Genomic DNA, 21,036 nt, shown 5'->3' on the forward strand with positions numbered 1-21,036 from the left:
TAGAAAACCAACTTATGCTTGCTTAAGGGGAAAGGTGAGTTGGGGTGCTGCATAAAACCAGAGATTGAAATGAGCACAGATAAAGTTCCTTAAGCCAAATATGGAATAGACAAGAGCTACTCCTTGCTCAACGAAATGGACACAAAACCCCATATTAAACGCCTAAGAATGCACCTGACTAGTAAGTATCTTAAAACCTATGGATTGCTATGTCTCCGAAAGAGAATCAAGCATGTGTACAGGGGCATAAACGCAGCAGTGATAGGATTGGAGATGTTCGTGAGCAAATGAAGACCCTTTGAAGTCATATTGCATGGTACCCATTACAAGGGTCTCAACTCTCCAGGTTTAAGGTATTCTTCCTTCAGCTAAAACATGCATGTGGAACCCAAGTATGATCAACCATGTGAACGAGAGACGTGTTCAAATATGTCTCAGTTTTCCTCCCCTGGTACTCGGGTGTAACATTCCAGATGCTTTACTAACACTCTCCCCACTTGGAGAGTCAGCGCCTTTAACCTCCTGTTTGGCCCAGTTTGCAATTTCTGCGGAAGATGAACAGGAATAGCGAGAACCAATGAGAGGCTAGCTGGAGGTGTCTGGACGGGCAAATTTAACTCTCATTTCCCACCAGGAAGAGGAAATAACCAAAGGCTCAGCGTGCCGGGCCGGAACCAGATTAGGGCCTGAAGCCATCCTGCGGTGTTGCGGCCAGCTCAAAAGAAAGCGAGTTGAAGAAAGGAGCTCAGGGGCACTGTAATTCACAAACCTGCAGAGTTACAAATGACAGCTATCGTCCAAAAATAGACTGAAGTAAGGCTGCCAAGAGGACTTGAAAGCGGGGCAGAATTGCAGGAAACCGATTTCAGGAGGTAGACTGGAATTGCATTGAAAGCATAGGAAAAGAGGCAGAACGTCCACAATGATGCACTTGGCCAAAAAGGGCGTATGCGTTTTTTCCTGAATATATTCAGGAAAAAACGCATACGCCCTTTTTGGCCAACCAAGCAAGCTTGCAAAGGAAATCTGCACTACAATGAAGTCTCACTTCCCCCCGGTCAAAAGGGCCATCTGAAGAAAGTGTAAAATCCAGAAAGGCAGGACAGGCCATGGAGAACTGGGAGCCTTGTTATGCTGATGGGCGGGATGTAAATTGCCAACAACCACTCGGGAGAAGTGTATGGTGTTTCCTGAAACATCTAAAAAACAAAGCAACAGAACCTAGGGCACTTCCACTTATGGTCTTATAGCTTAGGGAAATTAAAATCAAAAAGACACAGCCACCCCAAAGTTTGGAACGGCTCTGTTTACAAGAACCTCGTTTACAGTACAAGTTCAACATCGCGGAAAGTGAAAAATGGATAAAGAAGTTGTGGTATTTACTTACAAAGCAATATCACTCAGCAATGAAATCTGTGTCATCAGGCCCTTAGCAGCACAATGAGTTGATTCAGGTACGATGATTCTAACTGAAATAAGTCACACAGAAAAAGAAACATCATAAGATATCAGTAATACACGGAATGGAAACTTGGCTACACAGGAACTGAATTACAGAACAGAACAGGGTCTCAAATTTAGAAAACCAACTTATGCTTGCTTAAGGGTAAAGGTGAGTTGGGGTGCTGCATAAAACCAGAGATTGAAATGAGCACAGATAAAGTTCCTTAAGCCAAATATGGAATAGACAAGAGCTACTCCTTGCTCAAAGAAATGGACTCAACACCGCATATTAAACGCCTAAGAATGTACCTGACTAGTAAGTATCTTAAAACCTATGGATTGCTATGTCTCCGAAAGAGAATCAAGCATGTGTACAGGGGCATAAACGCAGCAGTGATAGGATTGGAGATGTTCGGTGAGCAAATGAAGACCCTTTGAAGTCATATTGCATGGTACCCATTCCACGGTTTTCAACTACCCAGGTTTTAGGTATTCTTCCTTCAGCTAAAACATGCATGTGGAACCCAAGTATGATCAACCATGTAATCGGGAGACGTGTTCAAATATGTCTCAGTTTTCGTACCCTGGTACTCTGGTGCAACATTACAGATGCTTTACTAACACTCTCCCGACTTGGAGAGTCAGTCCCTTTAACCTCCTGTTTGGCCCTGTTTGCAATTTCTGTGGAAGATGAACAGGATTAGCGAGAACCAATGAGAGACTAGCTGGAGGTGTCTGGATGGGCAAATTTAACTCTCATTTCCCACCAGGAAGAGGAATTAACCAAAGGCTCAGCGTGCCGTGCCAGAACCAGATTAGGGCCTGAAGACATCCTGCGGTGTTGCGGCCAGGTCACAAGAAAGCGAGTTGAAGAAAGGAGCTCAGGGGCACTGTAATTCACAAACCTGCAGAGTTATAAATGACAGCTATCGTCCAAAAATATATTGAAGTAAGGCTGCCAAGAGGACTTGAAAGCGGGGCAGAATTACAGGAAACCGATTTCAGGAGGTAGACTGGAATTGCATTGAAAGCATAGGAAAAGAGGCAGAACGTCCACAATGATGCACTTGGCCAAAAAGGGCGTATGCGTTTTTTCCTGAATATATTCAAGAAAAATCGCATACGCCCTTTTTGGCCAACCAAGCAAACTTGCAAAGGAAATCTGCACTACAATGAAGTCTCACTTCCCCCCGGTCAAAAGGGCCATCTGAAAAAAGTGTAAAATCCAGAAAGGCAGGACAGGCCATGGAGAACTGGGAGCCTTGTTATGCTGATGGGCGGGATGTAAATTGCCAACAGACATTCAGGAGAAGTGTATGGTGTTTCCTGAAACATCTAAAAAACAAAGCAACAGAGCCTAGGGCACTTCCACTTATGGTCCTATAGCTTAGGGAAATTAAAATCAAAAAGACACAGCCACCCCAAAGTTTGGGACGCCTCTGTTTACAAGAACCTCGTTTACCGTACAAGTTCAATATCACAGAAAGTGAAAAATGGATAAAGAACTTGTGGTACTTACGTACAATGCAGTATCACCCAGCAATGAAATCTATGTCATCAGGCCCGTAGCGGCATAATGAGTGGATTCAGGTACGATGATTCTAACTGAAATAAGTCACACAGAAAAAGAAACATCATAAGATATCACTAATACACGGAATGTAAACTTGGCTACACAGGAACTGCATTCCAAAACAGAACAGGGTCTCAAATTTAGAAAACCAACTTATGCTTGCTTAAGGGGAAAGGTGAGTTGGGGTGCTGCATAAAACCAGAGATTGAAATGAGCACAGATAAAGTTCCTTAAGCCAAATATGGAATAGACAAGAGCTACTCCTTGCTCAACGAAATGGACTCAAAACCCCATATTAAACGCCTAAGAATGTACCTGACTAGTAAGTATCTTAAAACCTATGGATTGCTATGTCTCCGAAAGAGAATCAAGCATGTGTACAGGGGCATAAACGCAGCAGTGATAGGATTGGAGAGGTTCGGTGAGCAAATGAAGACCCTTTGAAGTCATATTGCATGGTACCCATTCCACGGGTTTCAACTACCCAGGTTTTAGGTATTCTTCCTTCAGCTAAAACATGCATGTGGAACCCAGAGTATGATCAACCATGTGAATGGGAGTCGTGTTCAAAGATGTCTCAGTTTTCCTACCCTGGTACTCGGGTGCAACACTCCAGACGCTTTACTAACACTCTCCCGACTTGGAGAGTCAGTCCCTTTAACCTCCTGTTTGGCCCAGTTTGCAATTTCTGCGGAAGATGAACAGGAATAGCGAGAACCAATGAGAGGCTAGCTGCAGGTGTCTGGACGGGCAAATTTAACTCTCATTTCCCACCAGGAAGAGGAATTAACCAAAGGCTCAGCATGCAGGGCCGGAACCAGATTAGGGCCTGAAGCCATCCTGCGGTGTTGCGGCCAGGTCACAAGAAAGCGAGTTGAAGAAAGGAGCTCAGGGGCACTGTAATTCACAAACCTGCAGAGTTATAAATGACAGCTATCGTCCAAAAATAGACTGAAGTAAGGCTGCCAAGAGGACTTGAAAGCGGGGCAGAATTGCAGGAAACCGATTTCAGGAGGTAGACTGGAATTGCATTGAAAGCATAGGAAAAGAGGCAGAACGTCCACAATGATGCACTTGGCCAAAAAGGGCGTATGCGTTTTTTCCTGAATATATTCAGGAAAAAACGCATACGCCCTTTTTGGCCAACCAAGCAAGCTTGCAAAGGAAATCTGCACTACAATGAAGTCTCACTTCCCCCCTGTCAAAAGGGCCATCTGAAAAAAGTGTAAAATCCAGAAAGGCAGGACAGGCCATGGAGAACTGGGAGCCTTGTTATGCTGAAGGGCGGGATGTAAATTGCCAACAACCACTCGGGAGAAGTGTATGGTGTTTCCTGAAACATCTAAAAAACAAAGCAACAGAGGCTAGGGCAATTCCACTTATGGTCCTATAGCTTAGGGAAATTAAAATCAAAAAGACACAGCCACCCCAAAGTATGGAACGGCTCTGTTTACAAGAACCTTGTTTACAGTACAAGTTCAACATCGCAGAAAGTGAAAAATGGATAAAGAAGTTGTGGTATTCACTTACAAAGCAATATCACTCAGCAATGAAATCTATGTCATCAGGCCCTTAGCAGCACAATGAGTGGATTCAGGTATGATGATTCTAACTGAAATAAGTCACACAGAAAAAGAAACATCATAAGATATCAGTAATACACGGAATGGAAACTTGGCTACACAGGAACTGAATTACAGAACAGAACAGGGTCTCAAATTTAGAAAACCAACTTATGCTTGCTTAAGGGTAAAGGTGAGTTGGGGTGCTGCATAAAACCAGAGATTGAAATGAGCACAGATAAAGTTCCTTAAGTCAAATATGGAATAGAAAAGAGCTACTCCTTGCTCAAAGAAATGGACTCAACACCGCATATTAAACGTCTAAGAATGTACCTGACTAGTAAGTATCTTAAAATCTAGGGATTGCTATGTCTCCGAAAGAGAATCAAGCATGTGTACAGGGGCATAAACGTAGCAGTGATAGGATTGGAGAGGTTCGGTGAGCAAATGAAGACCCTTTGAAGTCATATTGCATGGTACCCATTCCACGGGTTTCAACTACCCAGGTGTAAGGTATTGTTCCTTCAGCTAAAACATGCATGTGGAACCCAAGTATGATCAACCATGTGATCGGGAGACGTGTTCAAATATGTCCCAGTTTTCATACCCTGGTACTCGGGTGCAACATTCCAGATGCTTTACTAACACTCTCCCCACTTGGGGAGTCAGCGCCTTTAACCTCCTGTTTGGCACAGTTTGCGATTTCTGCGGAAGATGAACAGGAATAGCGAGAACCAATGAGAGGCTAGCTGGAGGTGTCTGGACGGGCAAATTTAACTCTCATTTCCCACCAGGAAGAGGAAATAACCAAAGGCTCAGCGTGCCGTACCGGAACCAGATTAGGGCCTGAAGCCATCCTGCGGTGTTGCGGCCAGGTCACAAGAAAGCGAGTTGAAGAAAGGAGCTCAGGGGCACTGTAATTCACAAACCTGCAGAGTTATAAATTAAAGCTATCGTCCAAAAATAGACTGAAGTAAGGCTGCCAAGAGGACTTGAAAGCGGGGCAGAATTGCAGGAAACCGATTTCAGGAGGTAGACTGGAATTGCATTGAAAGCATAGGAAAAGAGGCAGAACGTCCACAATGATGCACTTGGCCAAAAAGGGCGTATGCGTTTTTTCCTGAATATATTCAGGAAAAAACGCATACGCCCTTTTTGGCCAACCAAGCAAGCTTGCAAAGGAAATCTGCACTACAATGAAGTCTCACTTTCCCCCGGTCAAAAGGGCCATCTGAAAAAAGTGTAAAATCCAGAAAGGCAGGACAGGCCATGGAGAACTGGGAGCCTTGTTATGCTGATGGGCGGGATGTAAATTGCCAACAGACACTCGGGAGAAGTGTATGGTGTTTCCTGAAACATCTAAAAAACAAAGCAACAGAACCTAGGGCACTTCCACTTATGGTCCTATAGCTTAGGGAAATTAAAATCAAAAAGACACAGCCACCCCAAAGTTTGGAACGGCTCTGTTTACAAGAAACTCGTTTACAGTACAAGTTCAACATCGCAGAAAGTGAAAAATGGATAAAGAAGTTGTGGTATTTACTTACAAAGCAATATCACTCAGCAATGAAATCTGTGTCATCAGGCCCTTAGCATCACAATGAGTGGATTCAGGTATGATGATTCTAACTGAAATAAGTCACACAGAAAAAGAAACATCATAAGATATCAGTAATACATGGAATGTAAACTTGGCTACACAGGAACTGCATTACAGAACAGAACAGGGTCTCAAATTTAGAAAACCAACTTATGCTTGCTTAAGGGGAAAGGTGAGTTGGGGTGCTGCATAAAACCAGAGATTGAAATGAGCACAGATAAAGTTCCTTAACCCAAATATGGAATAGACAAGAGCTACTCCTTGCTCAACGAAATGGACTCAACACCGCATATTAAACGCCTAAGAATGTACCTGACTAGTAAGTATCTTAAAACCTATGGATTGCTATGTCTCCGAAAGAGAATCAAGCATGTGTACAGGGGCATAAATGCAGCAGTGATAGGATTGCAGAGTTTCGTGAGCAAATGAAGACCCTTTGAAGTCATATTGCATGGTACCCATTCCACGGGTTTCAACTACCCAGGTGTAAGGTATTGTTCCTTCAGCTAAAACATGCATGTGGAACCTAGAGTATGATCAACCATGTGATTGGGAGACGTGTTCAAATATGTCTCAGTTTTCGTACCCTGGTACTCGGGTGCAACATTCCAGACGCTTTACTAACACTCTCCCCACTTGGAGAGTCAGTCCCTTTAACCTCCTGTTTGGCCCAGTTTGCAATTTCTGCGGAAGATGAACAGGAATAGCGAGAACCAATGAGAGGCTAGCTGGAGGTGTCTGGACGGGCAAATTTAACTCTCATTTCCCACGAGGAAGCGGAATTAACCAAAGGCTCAGCATGCCGTGCCGGAACTAGATTAGGGCCTGAAGCCATCCTGCGGTGTTGCGGCCAGGTCACAAGAAAGCGAGTTGAAGAAAGGAGCTCAGGGGCACTGTAATTCACAAACCTGCAGAGTTATAAATGACAGCTATCGTCCAAAAATAGACTGAAGTAAGGCTGCCAAGAGGACTTGAAAGTGGGGCAGAATTGCAGGAAACCGATTTCAGGAGGTAGACTGGAATTGCATTGAAAGCATAGGAAAAGAGGCAGAACGTCCACAATGATGCGCTTGGCCAAAAAGGGCGTATGCGTTTTTTCCTGAATATATTCAGGAAAAAACGCATACGCCCTTTTTGGCCAACCAAGCAAGCTTGCAAAGGAAATCTGCACTACAATGAAGTCTCACTTCCCCCCGGTCAAAAGGGCCATCTGAAAAAAGTGTAAAATCCAGAAAGGCAGGACAGGCCATGGAGAACTGGGAGCCTTGTTATGCTGATGGGCGGGATGTAAATTGCCAACAACCACTTGGGAGAAGTGTATGGTGTTTCCTGAAACATCTAAAAACAAAGCAACAGAACCTAGGGCACTTCCGCTTATGGTCCTATAGCTTAGGGAAATTAAAATCAAAAAGACACAGCCACCCGAAAGTTTGGGACGCCTCCGTTTACAAGAACCTCGTTTACCGTACAAGTTCAATATCACAGAAAGTGAAAAATGGATAAAGAACTTTTGGTACTTACGTACAATGCACTATCACTCAGCAATGAAATCTATGTCATCAGGCCCGTAGCAGCATAATGAGTGGATTCAGGTACGATGATTCTAACTGAAATAACTCACACAGAAAAAGAAACATCATAAGATATCACTAATACACGGAATGTAAACTTGGCTACACAGGAACTGCATTCCAAAACAGAACAGGGTCTCAAAATTAGAAAACCAACTTATGCTTGCTTAAGGGGAAAGGTGAGTTGGGGTGCTGCATAAAACCAGAGATTGAAATGAGCACAGATAAAGTTCCTTAAGTCAAATATGGAATAGAAAAGAGCTACTCCTTGCTCAAAGAAATGGACTCAACACCGCATATTAAACGCCTAAGAATGTACCTGACTAGTAAGTATCTTAAAATCTAGGGATTGCTATGTCTCCGAAAGAGAATCAAGCATGTGTACAGGGGCATAAACGTAGCAGTGATAGGATTGGAGAGGTTCGGTGAGCAAATGAAGACCCTTTGAAGTCATATTGCATGGTACCCATTCCACGGGTTTCAACTACCCAGGTGTAAGGTATTGTTCCTTCAGCTAAAACATGCATGTGGAACCCAAGTATGATCAACCATGTGAACGGGAGACGTGTTCAAATATGTCCCAGTTTTCATACCCTGGTACTCGGGTGCAACATTCCAGATGCTTTACTAACACTCTCCCCACTTGGGGAGTCAGCGCCTTTAACCTCCTGTTTGGCACAGTTTGCGATTTCTGCGGAAGATGAACAGGAATAGCGAGAACCAATGAGAGGCTAGCTGGAGGTGTCTGGACGGGCAAATTTAACTCTCATTTCCCACCAGGAAGAGGAAATAACCAAAGGCTCAGCGTGCCGTACCGGAACCAGATTAGGGCCTGAAGCCATCCTGCGGTGTTGCGGCCAGGTCACAAGAAAGCGAGTTGAAGAAAGGAGCTCAGGGGCACTGTAATTCACAAACCTGCAGAGTTATAAATTAAAGCTATCGTCCAAAAATAGACTGAAGTAAGGCTGCCAAGAGGACTTGAAAGCGGGGCAGAATTGCAGGAAACCGATTTCAGGAGGTAGACTGGAATTGCATTGAAAGCATAGGAAAAGAGGCAGAACGTCCACAATGATGCACTTGGCCAAAAAGGGCGTATGCGTTTTTTCCTGAATATATTCAGGAAAAAACGCATACGCCCTTTTTGGCCAACCAAGCAAGCTTGCAAAGGAAATCTGCACTACAATGAAGTCTCACTTTCCCCCGGTCAAAAGGGCCATCTGAAAAAAGTGTAAAATCCAGAAAGGCAGGACAGGCCATGGAGAACTGGGAGCCTTGTTATGCTGATGGGCGGGATGTAAATTGCCAACAGACACTCGGGAGAAGTGTATGGTGTTTCCTGAAACATCTAAAAAACAAAGCAACAGAACCTAGGGCACTTCCACTTATGGTCCTATAGCTTAGGGAAATTAAAATCAAAAAGACACAGCCACCCCAAAGTTTGGAACGGCTCTGTTTACAAGAAACTCGTTTACAGTACAAGTTCAACATCGCAGAAAGTGAAAAATGGATAAAGAAGTTGTGGTATTTACTTACAAAGCAATATCACTCAGCAATGAAATCTGTGTCATCAGGCCCTTAGCATCACAATGAGTGGATTCAGGTATGATGATTCTAACTGAAATAAGTCACACAGAAAAAGAAACATCATAAGATATCAGTAATACATGGAATGTAAACTTGGCTACACAGGAACTGCATTACAGAACAGAACAGGGTCTCAAATTTAGAAAACCAACTTATGCTTGCTTAAGGGGAAAGGTGAGTTGGGGTGCTGCATAAAACCAGAGATTGAAATGAGCACAGATAAAGTTCCTTAACCCAAATATGGAATAGACAAGAGCTACTCCTTGCTCAACGAAATGGACTCAACACCGCATATTAAACGCCTAAGAATGTACCTGACTAGTAAGTATCTTAAAACCTATGGATTGCTATGTCTCCGAAAGAGAATCAAGCATGTGTACAGGGGCATAAATGCAGCAGTGATAGGATTGCAGAGTTTCGTGAGCAAATGAAGACCCTTTGAAGTCATATTGCATGGTACCCATTCCACGGGTTTCAACTACCCAGGTGTAAGGTATTGTTCCTTCAGCTAAAACATGCATGTGGAACCTAGAGTATGATCAACCATGTGATTGGGAGACGTGTTCAAATATGTCTCAGTTTTCGTACCCTGGTACTCGGGTGCAACATTCCAGACGCTTTACTAACACTCTCCCCACTTGGAGAGTCAGTCCCTTTAACCTCCTGTTTGGCCCAGTTTGCAATTTCTGCGGAAGATGAACAGGAATAGCGAGAACCAATGAGAGGCTAGCTGGAGGTGTCTGGACGGGCAAATTTAACTCTCATTTCCCACGAGGAAGCGGAATTAACCAAAGGCTCAGCATGCCGTGCCGGAACTAGATTAGGGCCTGAAGCCATCCTGCGGTGTTGCGGCCAGGTCACAAGAAAGCGAGTTGAAGAAAGGAGCTCAGGGGCACTGTAATTCACAAACCTGCAGAGTTATAAATGACAGCTATCGTCCAAAAATAGACTGAAGTAAGGCTGCCAAGAGGACTTGAAAGTGGGGCAGAATTGCAGGAAACCGATTTCAGGAGGTAGACTGGAATTGCATTGAAAGCATAGGAAAAGAGGCAGAACGTCCACAATGATGCGCTTGGCCAAAAAGGGCGTATGCGTTTTTTCCTGAATATATTCAGGAAAAAACGCATACGCCCTTTTTGGCCAACCAAGCAAGCTTGCAAAGGAAATCTGCACTACAATGAAGTCTCACTTCCCCCCGGTCAAAAGGGCCATCTGAAAAAAGTGTAAAATCCAGAAAGGCAGGACAGGCCATGGAGAACTGGGAGCCTTGTTATGCTGATGGGCGGGATGTAAATTGCCAACAACCACTTGGGAGAAGTGTATGGTGTTTCCTGAAACATCTAAAAACAAAGCAACAGAACCTAGGGCACTTCCGCTTATGGTCCTATAGCTTAGGGAAATTAAAATCAAAAAGACACAGCCACCCGAAAGTTTGGGACGCCTCCGTTTACAAGAACCTCGTTTACCGTACAAGTTCAATATCACAGAAAGTGAAAAATGGATAAAGAACTTGTGGTACTTACGTACAATGCACTATCACTCAGCAATGAAATCTATGTCATCAGGCCCGTAGCAGCATAATGAGTGGATTCAGGTACGATGATTCTAACTGAAATAACTCACACAGAAAAAGAAACATCATAAGATATCACTAATACACGGAATGTAAACTTGGCTACACAGGAACTGCATTCCAAAACAGAACAGGGTCTCAAAATTAGAAAACCAACTTATGCTTGCTTAAGGGGAAAGGTGAGTTGGGGTGCTGCATAAAACCAGAGATTGAAATGAGCACAGATAAAGTTCCTTAAGCCAAATATGGAATAGACAAGAGCTACTCCTTGCTCAACGAAATGGACACAAAACCCCATATTAAACGCCTAAGAATGCACCTGACTAGTAAGTATCTTAAAACCTATGGATTGCTATGTCTCCGAAAGAGAATCAAGCATGTGTACAGGGGCATAAACGCAGCAGTGATAGGATTGGAGATGTTCGTGAGCAAATGAAGACCCTTTGAAGTCATATTGCATGGTACCCATTACAAGGGTCTCAACTCTCCAGGTTTAAGGTATTCTTCCTTCAGCTAAAACATGCATGTGGAACCCAAGTATGATCAACCATGTGAACGAGAGACGTGTTCAAATATGTCTCAGTTTTCCTCCCCTGGTACTCGGGTGTAACATTCCAGATGCTTTACTAACACTCTCCCCACTTGGAGAGTCAGCGCCTTTAACCTCCTGTTTGGCCCAGTTTGCAATTTCTGCGGAAGATGAACAGGAATAGCGAGAACCAATGAGAGGCTAGCTGGAGGTGTCTGGACGGGCAAATTTAACTCTCATTTCCCACCAGGAAGAGGAAATAACCAAAGGCTCAGCGTGCCGGGCCGGAACCAGATTAGGGCCTGAAGCCATCCTGCGGTGTTGCGGCCAGCTCAAAAGAAAGCGAGTTGAAGAAAGGAGCTCAGGGGCACTGTAATTCACAAACCTGCAGAGTTACAAATGACAGCTATCGTCCAAAAATAGACTGAAGTAAGGCTGCCAAGAGGACTTGAAAGCGGGGCAGAATTGCAGGAAACCGATTTCAGGAGGTAGACTGGAATTGCATTGAAAGCATAGGAAAAGAGGCAGAACGTCCACAATGATGCACTTGGCCAAAAAGGGCGTATGCGTTTTTTCCTGAATATATTCAGGAAAAAACGCATAGGCCCTTTTTGGCCAACCAAGCAAGCTTGCAAAGGAAATCTGCACTACAATGAAGTCTCACTTCCCCCTGGTCAAAAGGGCCATCTGAAAAAAGTGTAAAATCCAGAAAGGCAGGACAGGCCATGGAGAACTGGGAGCCTTGTTATGCTGAAGGGCGGGATGTAAATTGCCAACAACCACTCGGGAGAAGTGTATGGTGTTTCCTGAAACATCTAAAAAACAAAGCAACAGAGCCTAGGGCACTTCCACTTATGGTCCTATAGCTTAGGGAATTTAAAATCAAAAAGACACAGCCACCCCAAAGTTTGGAACGGCTCTGTTTACAAGAACCTCGTTTACAGTACAAGTTCAACATCGCAGAAAGTGAAAAATGGATAAAGAAGTTGTGGTATTTACTTACAAAGCAATATCACTCAGCAATGAAATCTGTGTCATCAGGCCCTTAGTAGCACAATGAGTGGATTCAGGTATGATGATTCCAACTGAAATAAGTCACACAGAAAAAGAAACATCATAAGATATCCCTAATACACGGATTGTAAACTTGGCTACACAGGAACTGAATGACAGAACAGAACAGGTTCTCAAATTTAGAAAACCAACTTATGCTTGCTTAAGGGTAAAGGTGAGTTGGGGTGCTGCATAAAACCAGAGATTGAAATGAGCACAGATAAAGTTCCTTAAGCCAAATATGGAATAGACAAGAGCTACTCCTTGCTCAACGAAATGGACTCAACACCGCATATTAAACGCCTAAGAATGTACCTGACTAGTAAGTATCTTAAAAGCTATGGATTGCTATGTCTCCGAAAGAGAATCAAGCATGTGTACACGGGCAAAAACGCAGCAGTGATAGGATTGGAGATGTTCGGTGAGCAAATGAAGACCCTTTGAGGTCATATTGCATGGTACCCATTCCACGGGTTTCAACTACCCAGGTGTAAGGTATTTTTCCTTCAGCTAAAACATGCATGTGGAACCTAGAGTATGATCAACCATGTGATTGGGAGACGTGTTCAAATATGTCTCAGTTTTCATACCCTGGTACTCGGGTGCAACATTCCAGACGCTTTACTAACACTCTCCCCACTTGGAGAGTCAGTCCCTTTAACCTCCTGTTTGGCCCAGTTTGCAATTTCTGCGGAAGATGAACAGGAATAGCGAGAACCAATGAGAGGTTAGCTGGAGGTGTCTGGACGGGCAAATTTAACTCTCATTTCCCACCAGGAAGAGGAAATAACCAAAGGCTCAGCGTGCCGGGCCGGAACCAGATTAGGGCCTGAAGCCATCCTGCGGTGTTGCGGCCAGGTCACAAGAAAGCGAGTTGAAGAAAGGAGCTCAGGGGCACTGTAATTCACAAACCTGCAGAGTTACAAATGACAGCTATCGTCCAAAAATAGACTGAAGTAAGGCTGCCAAGAGGACTTGAAAGCGGGGCAGAATTGCAGGAAACCGATTTCAGGAGGTAGACTGGAATTGCATTGAAAGCATAGGAAAAGAGGCAGAACGTCCACAATGATGCACTTGGCCAAAAAGGGCGTATGCGTTTTTTCCTGAATATATTCAGGAAAAAACGCATACGCCCTTTTTGGCCAACCAAGCAAGCTTGCAAAGGAAATCTGCACTACAATGAAGTCTCACTTCCCCCTGGTCAAAAGGGCCATCTGAAAAAAGTGTAAAATCCAGAAAGGCAGGACAGGCCATGGAGAACTGGGAGCCTTGTTATGCTGAAGGGCGGGATGTAAATTGCCAACAACCACTCGGGAGAAGTGTATGGTGTTTCCTGAAACATCTAAAAAACAAAGCAACAGAGCCTAGGGCACTTCCACTTATGGTCCTATAGCTTAGGGAATTTAAAATCAAAAAGACACAGCCACCCCAAAGTTTGGAACGGCTCTGTTTACAAGAACCTCGTTTACAGTACAAGTTCAACATCGCAGAAAGTGAAAAATGGATAAAGAAGTTGTGGTATTTACTTACAAAGCAATATCACTCAGCAATGAAATCTGTGTCATCAGGCCCTTAGTAGCACAATGAGTGGATTCAGGTATGATGATTCCAACTGAAATAAGTCACACAGAAAAAGAAACATCATAAGATATCCCTAATACACGGATTGTAAACTTGGCTACACAGGAACTGAATGACAGAACAGAACAGGTTCTCAAATTTAGAAAACCAACTTATGCTTGCTTAAGGGTAAAGGTGAGTTGGGGTACTGCATAAAACCAGAGATTGAAATGAGCACAGATAAAGTTCCTTAAGCCAAATATGGAATAGACAAGAGCTACTCCTTGCTCAACGAAATGGACTCAACACCGCATATTAAACGCCTAAGAATGTACCTGACTAGTAAGTATCTTAAAAGCTATGGATTGCTATGTCTCCGAAAGAGAATCAAACATGTGTACACGGGCAAAAACGCAGCAGTGATAGGATTGGAGATGTTCGGTGAGCAAATGAAGACCCTTTGAGGTCATATTGCATGGTACCCATTCCACGGGTTTCAACTACCCAGGTGTAAGTTATTGTTCCTTCAGCTAAAACATGCATGTGGAACCTAGAGTATGATCAACCATGTGATTGGGAGACGTGTTCAAATATGTCTCAGTTTTCATACCCTGGTACTCGGGTGCAACATTCCAGACGCTTTACTAACACTCTCCCCACTTGGAGAGTCAGTCCCTTTAACCTCCTGTTTGGCCCAGTTTGCAATTTCTGCGGAAGATGAACAGGAATAGCGAGAACCAATGAGAGGCTAGCTGGAGGTGTCTGGACGGGCAAATTTAACTCTCATTTCCCACCAGGAAGAGGAAATAACCAAAGGCTCAGCGTGCCGTGCCGGAACCAGATTAGGGCCTGAAGCCATCCTGCGGTGTTGCGGCCAGGTCACAAGAAAGCGAGTTGAAGAAAGGAGCTCAGGGGCACTGTAATTCACAAACCTGCAGAGTTATAAATGACAGCTATCGTCCAATAATAGACTGAAATAAGGCTGCCAAGAGGACTTGAAAGCGGGGCAGAATTGCAGGAAACCGATTTCAGGAGGTAGACTGGAATTGCATTGAAAGCATAGGAAAAGAGGCAGAACGTCCACAATGATGCACTTGGCCAAAAAGGGCGTATGCGTTTTTTCCTGAATATATTCAGGAAAAAACGCATACGCCCTTTTTGGCCAACCAAGCAAGCTTGCAAAGGAAATCTGCACTACAATGAAGTCTCACTTCCTCCCGGTCAAAAGGGCCATCTGAAAAAAGTGTAAAATCCAGAAAGGCAGGACAGGCCATGGAGAACTGGGAGCCTTGTTATGCTGATGGGCGGGATATAAATTGCCAACAGACACTCGGGAGAAGTGTATGGTGTTTCCTGAAACATCTAAAAAACAAAGCAACAGAGCCTAGGGCACTTCCACTTATGGTCCTATAGCTTAGGGAAATTAAAATCAAAAAGACACAGCCACCCCAAAGTTTGGGACGCCTCTGTTTACAATAACCTCGTTTACCGTACAAGTTCAATATCACAGAAAGTGAAAAATGGATAAAGAACTTGTGGTACTTACGTACAATGCAGTATCACTCAGCAATGAAATCTATGTCATCAGGCCCGTAGCAGCATAATGAGTATTCAGGTACGATGATTCTAACTGAAATAAGTCACACAGAAAAAGAAACATCATAAGATATCAGTAATACACGGAATGTAAACTTGGCTACACAGGAACTGAATTCCAAAACAGAACAGGTCCTCAAATTTAGAAAACCAACTTATGCTTGCTTAAGGGGAAAGGTGAGTTGGGGTGCTGCATAAAACCAGAGATTGAAATGAGCACAGATAAAGTTCCTTAAGCCAAATATGGAATAGACAAGAGCTACTCCTTGCTCAACGAAATGGACTCAACACCGCATATTAAACGCCTAAGAATGTACCTGACTAGTAAGTATCTTAAAACCTATGGATTGCTATGTCTCCGCAAGAGAATCAAGCGTGTGTACAGGGGCATAAACGCAGCAGTGATAGGATTGGAGAGGTTCGGTGAGCAAATGAAGACCCTTTGAAGTCATATTGCATGGTACCCATTACACGGGTCTCAACTCTCCAGGTTTAAGGTATTCTTCCTTCAGCTAAAACATGCATGTGGAACCCAAGTATGATCAACCATGTGAACGAGAGACGTGTTCAAATATGTCTCAGTTTTCCTCCCCTGGTACTCGGGTGCAACATTCCAGATGCTTTACTAACACTCTCCCCACTTGGAGAGTGAGCACCTTTAACCTCCTGTTTGGCCCAGTTTGCAATTTCTGCGGAAGATGAACAGGAATAGCGAGAACCAATGAGAGGCTAGCTGGAGGTGTCTGGACGGGCAAATTTAACTCTCATTTCCCACCAGGAAGAGGAAATAACCAAAGGCTCAGCGTGCCGGGCCGGAATCAGATTAGGGCCTGAAGCCATCCTGCGGTGTTGCGGCCAGGTCACAAGAAAGCGAGTTGAAGAAACGAGCTCAGGGGCACTGTAATTCACAAACCTGCAGAGTTATAAATGACAGCTATCGTCCAAAAATAGACTGAAGTAAGGCTGCCAAGAGGACTTGAAAGCGGGGCAGAATTGCAGGAAACCGATTTCAGGAGGTAGACTGGAATTGCATTGAAAGCATAGGAAAAGAGGCAGAACGTCCACAATGATGCACTTGGCCAAAAAGGGCGTATGCGTTTTTTCCTGAATATATTCAGGAAAAAACGCATACGCCCTTTTTGGCCAACCAAGCAAGCTTGCAAAGGAAATCTGCACTACAATGAAGTCTCACTTCCCCCCGGTCAAAAGGGCCATCTGAAAAAAGTGTAAAATCCAGAAAGGCAGGACAGGCCATGGAGAACTGGGAGCCTTGTTATGCTGAAGGGCGGGATGTAAATTGCCAACAACCACTCGGGAGAAGTGTATGGTGTTTCCTGAAACATCTAAAAAACAAAGAAACAGAGCCTAGGGCAGTTCCACTTATGGTCCTATAGCTTAGGGAAATTAAAATCAAAAAGACACAGCCACCCCAAAGTTTGGGACGCCTCTGTTTACAAGAACCTCGTTTACAGTACAAGTTCAACATCGCAGAAAGTGAAAAATGGATAAAGAACTTGTGGTATTTACTTACAAAGCAATATCACTCAGCAATGAAATATATGTCATCAGGCCCTTAGCAGCACAATGAGTGGATTCAGGTATGATGATTCTAACTGAAATAAGTCACACAGAAAAAGAAACATCATAAGATATCAGTAATACACGGAATGTAAACTTGGCTACACAGGAACTGAATTACAGAACAGAACAGGGTCTCAAATTTAGAAAACCAACTTATGCTTGCTTAAGGGTAAAGGTGAGTTGGGGTGCTGCATAAAACCAGAGATTGAAATGAGCACAGATAAAGTTCCTTAAGCCAAATATGGAATAGACAAGAGCTACTCCTTGCTCAACGAAATGGACTCAACACCGCATATTAAACGCCTAAGAATGTACCTGACTAGTAAGTATCTTAAAACCTATGGATTGCTATGTCTCCGAAAGAGAATCAAGCGTGTGTACAGGGGCATAAACGCAGCAGTGATAGGATTGGAGAGGTTCGGTGAGCAAATGAAGACCCTTTGAAGTCATATTGCATGGTACCCATTACACGGGTCTCAACTCTCCAGGTTTAAGGTATTCTTCCTTCAGCTAAAACATGCATGTGGAACCCAGAGTATGATCAACCATGTGAACGAGAGACGTGTTCAAATATGTCTCAGTTTTCCTCCCCTGGTACTCGGGTGCAACATTCCAGATGCTTTACTAACACTCTCCCCACTTGGAGAGTCAGCGCCTTTAACCTCCTGTTTGGCCCAGTTTGCAATTTCTGCGGAAGATGAACAGGAATAGCGAGAACCAATGAGAGGCTAGCTGGAGGTGTCTGGACAGGCAAATTTAACTCTCATTTCCCACCAGGAAAAGGAAATAACCAAAGCCTCAGCGTGCCGTGCCGGAACCAGATTAGGGCCTGAAACCATCCTGCGGTGTTGCGGCCAGCTCAAAAGAAAGCGAATTGAAGAAAGGAGCTCAGGGGCACTGTAATTCACAAACCTGCAGAGTTATAAATGACAGCTATCGTCCAAAAATAGACTGAAGTAAGGCTGCCAAGAGGACTTGAAAGCGGGGCAGAATTGCAGGAAACCGATTTCAGGAGGTAGACTGGAATTGCATTGAAAGCATAGGAAAAGAGGCAGAACGTCCACAATGATGCACTTGGCCAAAAAGGGCGTATGCGTTTTTTCCTGAATATATTCAGGAAAAAACGCATACGCCCTTTTTGGCCAACCAAGCAAGCTTGCAAAGGAAATCTGCACTACAATGAAGTCTCACTTCCCCCCGGGCAAAAGGGCCATCTGAAAAAAGTGTAAAATCCAGAAAGGCAGGACAGGCCATGGAGAACTGGGAGCCTTGTTATGCTGAAGGGCGGGATGTAAATTGCCAACAACCACTCGGGAGAAGTGTATGGTGTTTCCTGAAACATCTAAAAAACAAAGCAACAGAGCCTAGGGCACTTCCACTTATGGTCCTATAGCTTAGGGAATTTAAAATCAAAAAGACACAGCCACCCCAAAGTTTGGAACGGCTCTGTTTACAAGAACCTCGTTTACAGTACAAGTTCAACATCGCAGAAAGTGAAAAATGGATAAAAAAGTTGTGGTATTTACTTAAAAAGCAATATCACTCAGCAATGAAATCTGTGTCATCAGGCCCTTAGCAGCACAATGAGTGGATTCAGGTATGATGATTCTAACTGAAATAAGTCACACAGAAAAAGAAACATCATAAGATATCAGTAATACATGGAATGTAATCTTGGCTACACAGGAACTGAATTACAGAACAGAACAGGGTCTCAAATTTAGAAAACCAACTTATGCTTGCTTAAGGGTAAAGGTGAGTTGGGGTGCTGCATAAAACCAGAGATTGAAATGAGCACAGATAAAGTTCCTTAAGTCAAATATGGAATAGACAAGAGCTACTCCTTGCTCAACGAAATGGACTCAACACCGCATATTAAACGCCTAAGAATGTACCTGACTAGTAAGTATCTTAAAACCTATGGATTGCTATGTCTCCGAAAGAGAATCAAGCATGTGTACAGGGGCATAAACGCAGCAGTGATAGGATTGGAGAGGTTCGGTGAGCAAATGAAGACCCTTTGAAGTCATATTGCATGGTACCCATTCCACGGGTTTCAACTACCCAGGTTTAAGGTATTCTTCCTTCAGCTAAAACATGCATGTGGAACCCAGAGTATGATCAACCATGTGATCGGGAGACGTGTTCAAATATGTCTCAGTTTTCGTACCCTGGTACTCGGGTGCAACATTCCAGACACTTTACTAACACACTCCCGACTTGGAGAGTCAGTCCCTTTAACCTCCTGTTTGGCGCAGTTTGCAATTTCTGCGGAAGATGAACAGGAATAGCGAGAACCAATGAGAGGCTAGCTGGAGGTGTCTGGACGGGCAAATTTAACTCTCATTTCCCACCAGGAAGAGGAATTAACCAAAGGCTCAGCGTGCCGTGCCGGAACCAGATTAGGGCCTGAAGCCATCCTGCGGTGTTGCTGCCAGGTCACAAGAAAGCGAGTTGAAGAAAGGAGCTCAGGGGCACTGTAATTCACAAACCTGCAGGGTTATAAATGACAGCTATCGTCCAAAAATAGACTGAAGTAAGGCTGCCAAGAGGACTTGAAAGCGGGGCAGAATTGCAGGAAACCGATTTCAGGAGGTAGACTGGAATTGCATTGAAAGCATAGGAAAAGAGGCAGAACGTCCACAATGATGCACTTGGCCAAATAGGGCGTATGCGTTTTTTCCTGAATATATTCAGGAAAAAACGCATACGCCCTTTTTGGCCAACCAAGCAAGCTTGCAAAGGAAATCTGCACTACAATGAAGTCTCACTTCCCCCCGGTCAAAAGGGCCATCTGAAAAAAGTGTAAAATCCAGAAAGGCAGGACAGGCCATGGAGAACTGGGAGCCTTGTTATGCTGATGGGCGGGATGTAAATTGCCAACAGACACTCGGGAGAAGTGTATGGTGTTTCCTGAAACATCTAAAAAACAAAGCAACAGAGCCTAGGGCACTTCCACTTATGGTCCTATAGCTTAGGGAAATTAAAATCAAAAAGACACAGCCACCCCAAAGTTTGGGACGCCTCTGTTTACAAGAACCTCGTTTACCGTACAAGTTCAATATCACAGAAAGTGAAAAATGGATAAAGAACTTGTGGTACTTACGTACAATGCAGTATCACTCAGCAATGAAATCTATGTCATCAGGCCCGTAGCAGCATCATGAGTGGATTCAGGTACGATGATTCTAACTGAAATAAGTCACACAGAAAAAGAAACATCATAAGATATCACTAATACACGGAATGTAAACTTGGCTACACAGGAACTGAATTCCAAAACAGAACAGGGTCTCAAATTTAGAAAACCAACTTATGCTTGCTTAAGGGTAAAGGTGAGTTGGGGTGCTGCATAAAACCAGAGATTGAAATGAGCACAGATAAAGTTCCTTAAGCCAAATATGGAATAGACAAGAGCTACTCCTTGCTCAACGAAATGGACTCAACACCGCATATTAAACGCCTAAGAATGTACCTGACTAGTAAGTATCTTAAAACCTATGGATTGCTATGTCTCCAAAAGAGAATCAAGCATGTGTACAGGGGCATAAACGCAGCAGTGATAGGATTGGAGAGGTTCGGTGAGCAAATGAAGACCCTTTGAAGTCATATTGCATGGTACCCATTCCACGGGTTTCAAATACCCAGGTTTAAGGTATTCTTCCTGCAGGTAAAACATGCATGTGGAACCTAGAGTATGATCAACCATGTGATCGGGAGACGTGTTCAAATATGTCTCAGTTTTCGTACCCTGGTACTTGGGTGCAACATTCCAGACGCTTTACTAACACTCTCCCGACTTGGAGAGTCA

At 43.8% G+C, this 21,036-nt stretch overlaps 1 long non-coding RNA gene across 8 annotated transcripts in view; it reads right to left on the reverse strand.

Moving 5' to 3' along the window:
- The window catches only part of LOC307181487, a 501,935-nt gene extending 483,052 nt beyond the window's left edge, over window positions 1–18,883 (reverse strand). For all 8 annotated transcript variants that reach the window (XR_013826881.1, XR_013826882.1, XR_013826883.1 and 5 more), the window contains exon 1: window positions 18,752–18,883. This is a non-coding gene — a long non-coding RNA (uncharacterized lncRNA). The remainder of the gene's footprint in view (window positions 1–18,751) is intronic.
- Between the last annotated feature and the right edge of the window lie 2,153 nt (window positions 18,884–21,036).

This window comes from Stenella coeruleoalba, assembly GCF_951394435.1.
Source record: "Stenella coeruleoalba genome assembly, contig: scaffold_88, whole genome shotgun sequence".
NCBI lineage: Eukaryota > Metazoa > Chordata > Mammalia > Artiodactyla > Delphinidae > Stenella > Stenella coeruleoalba.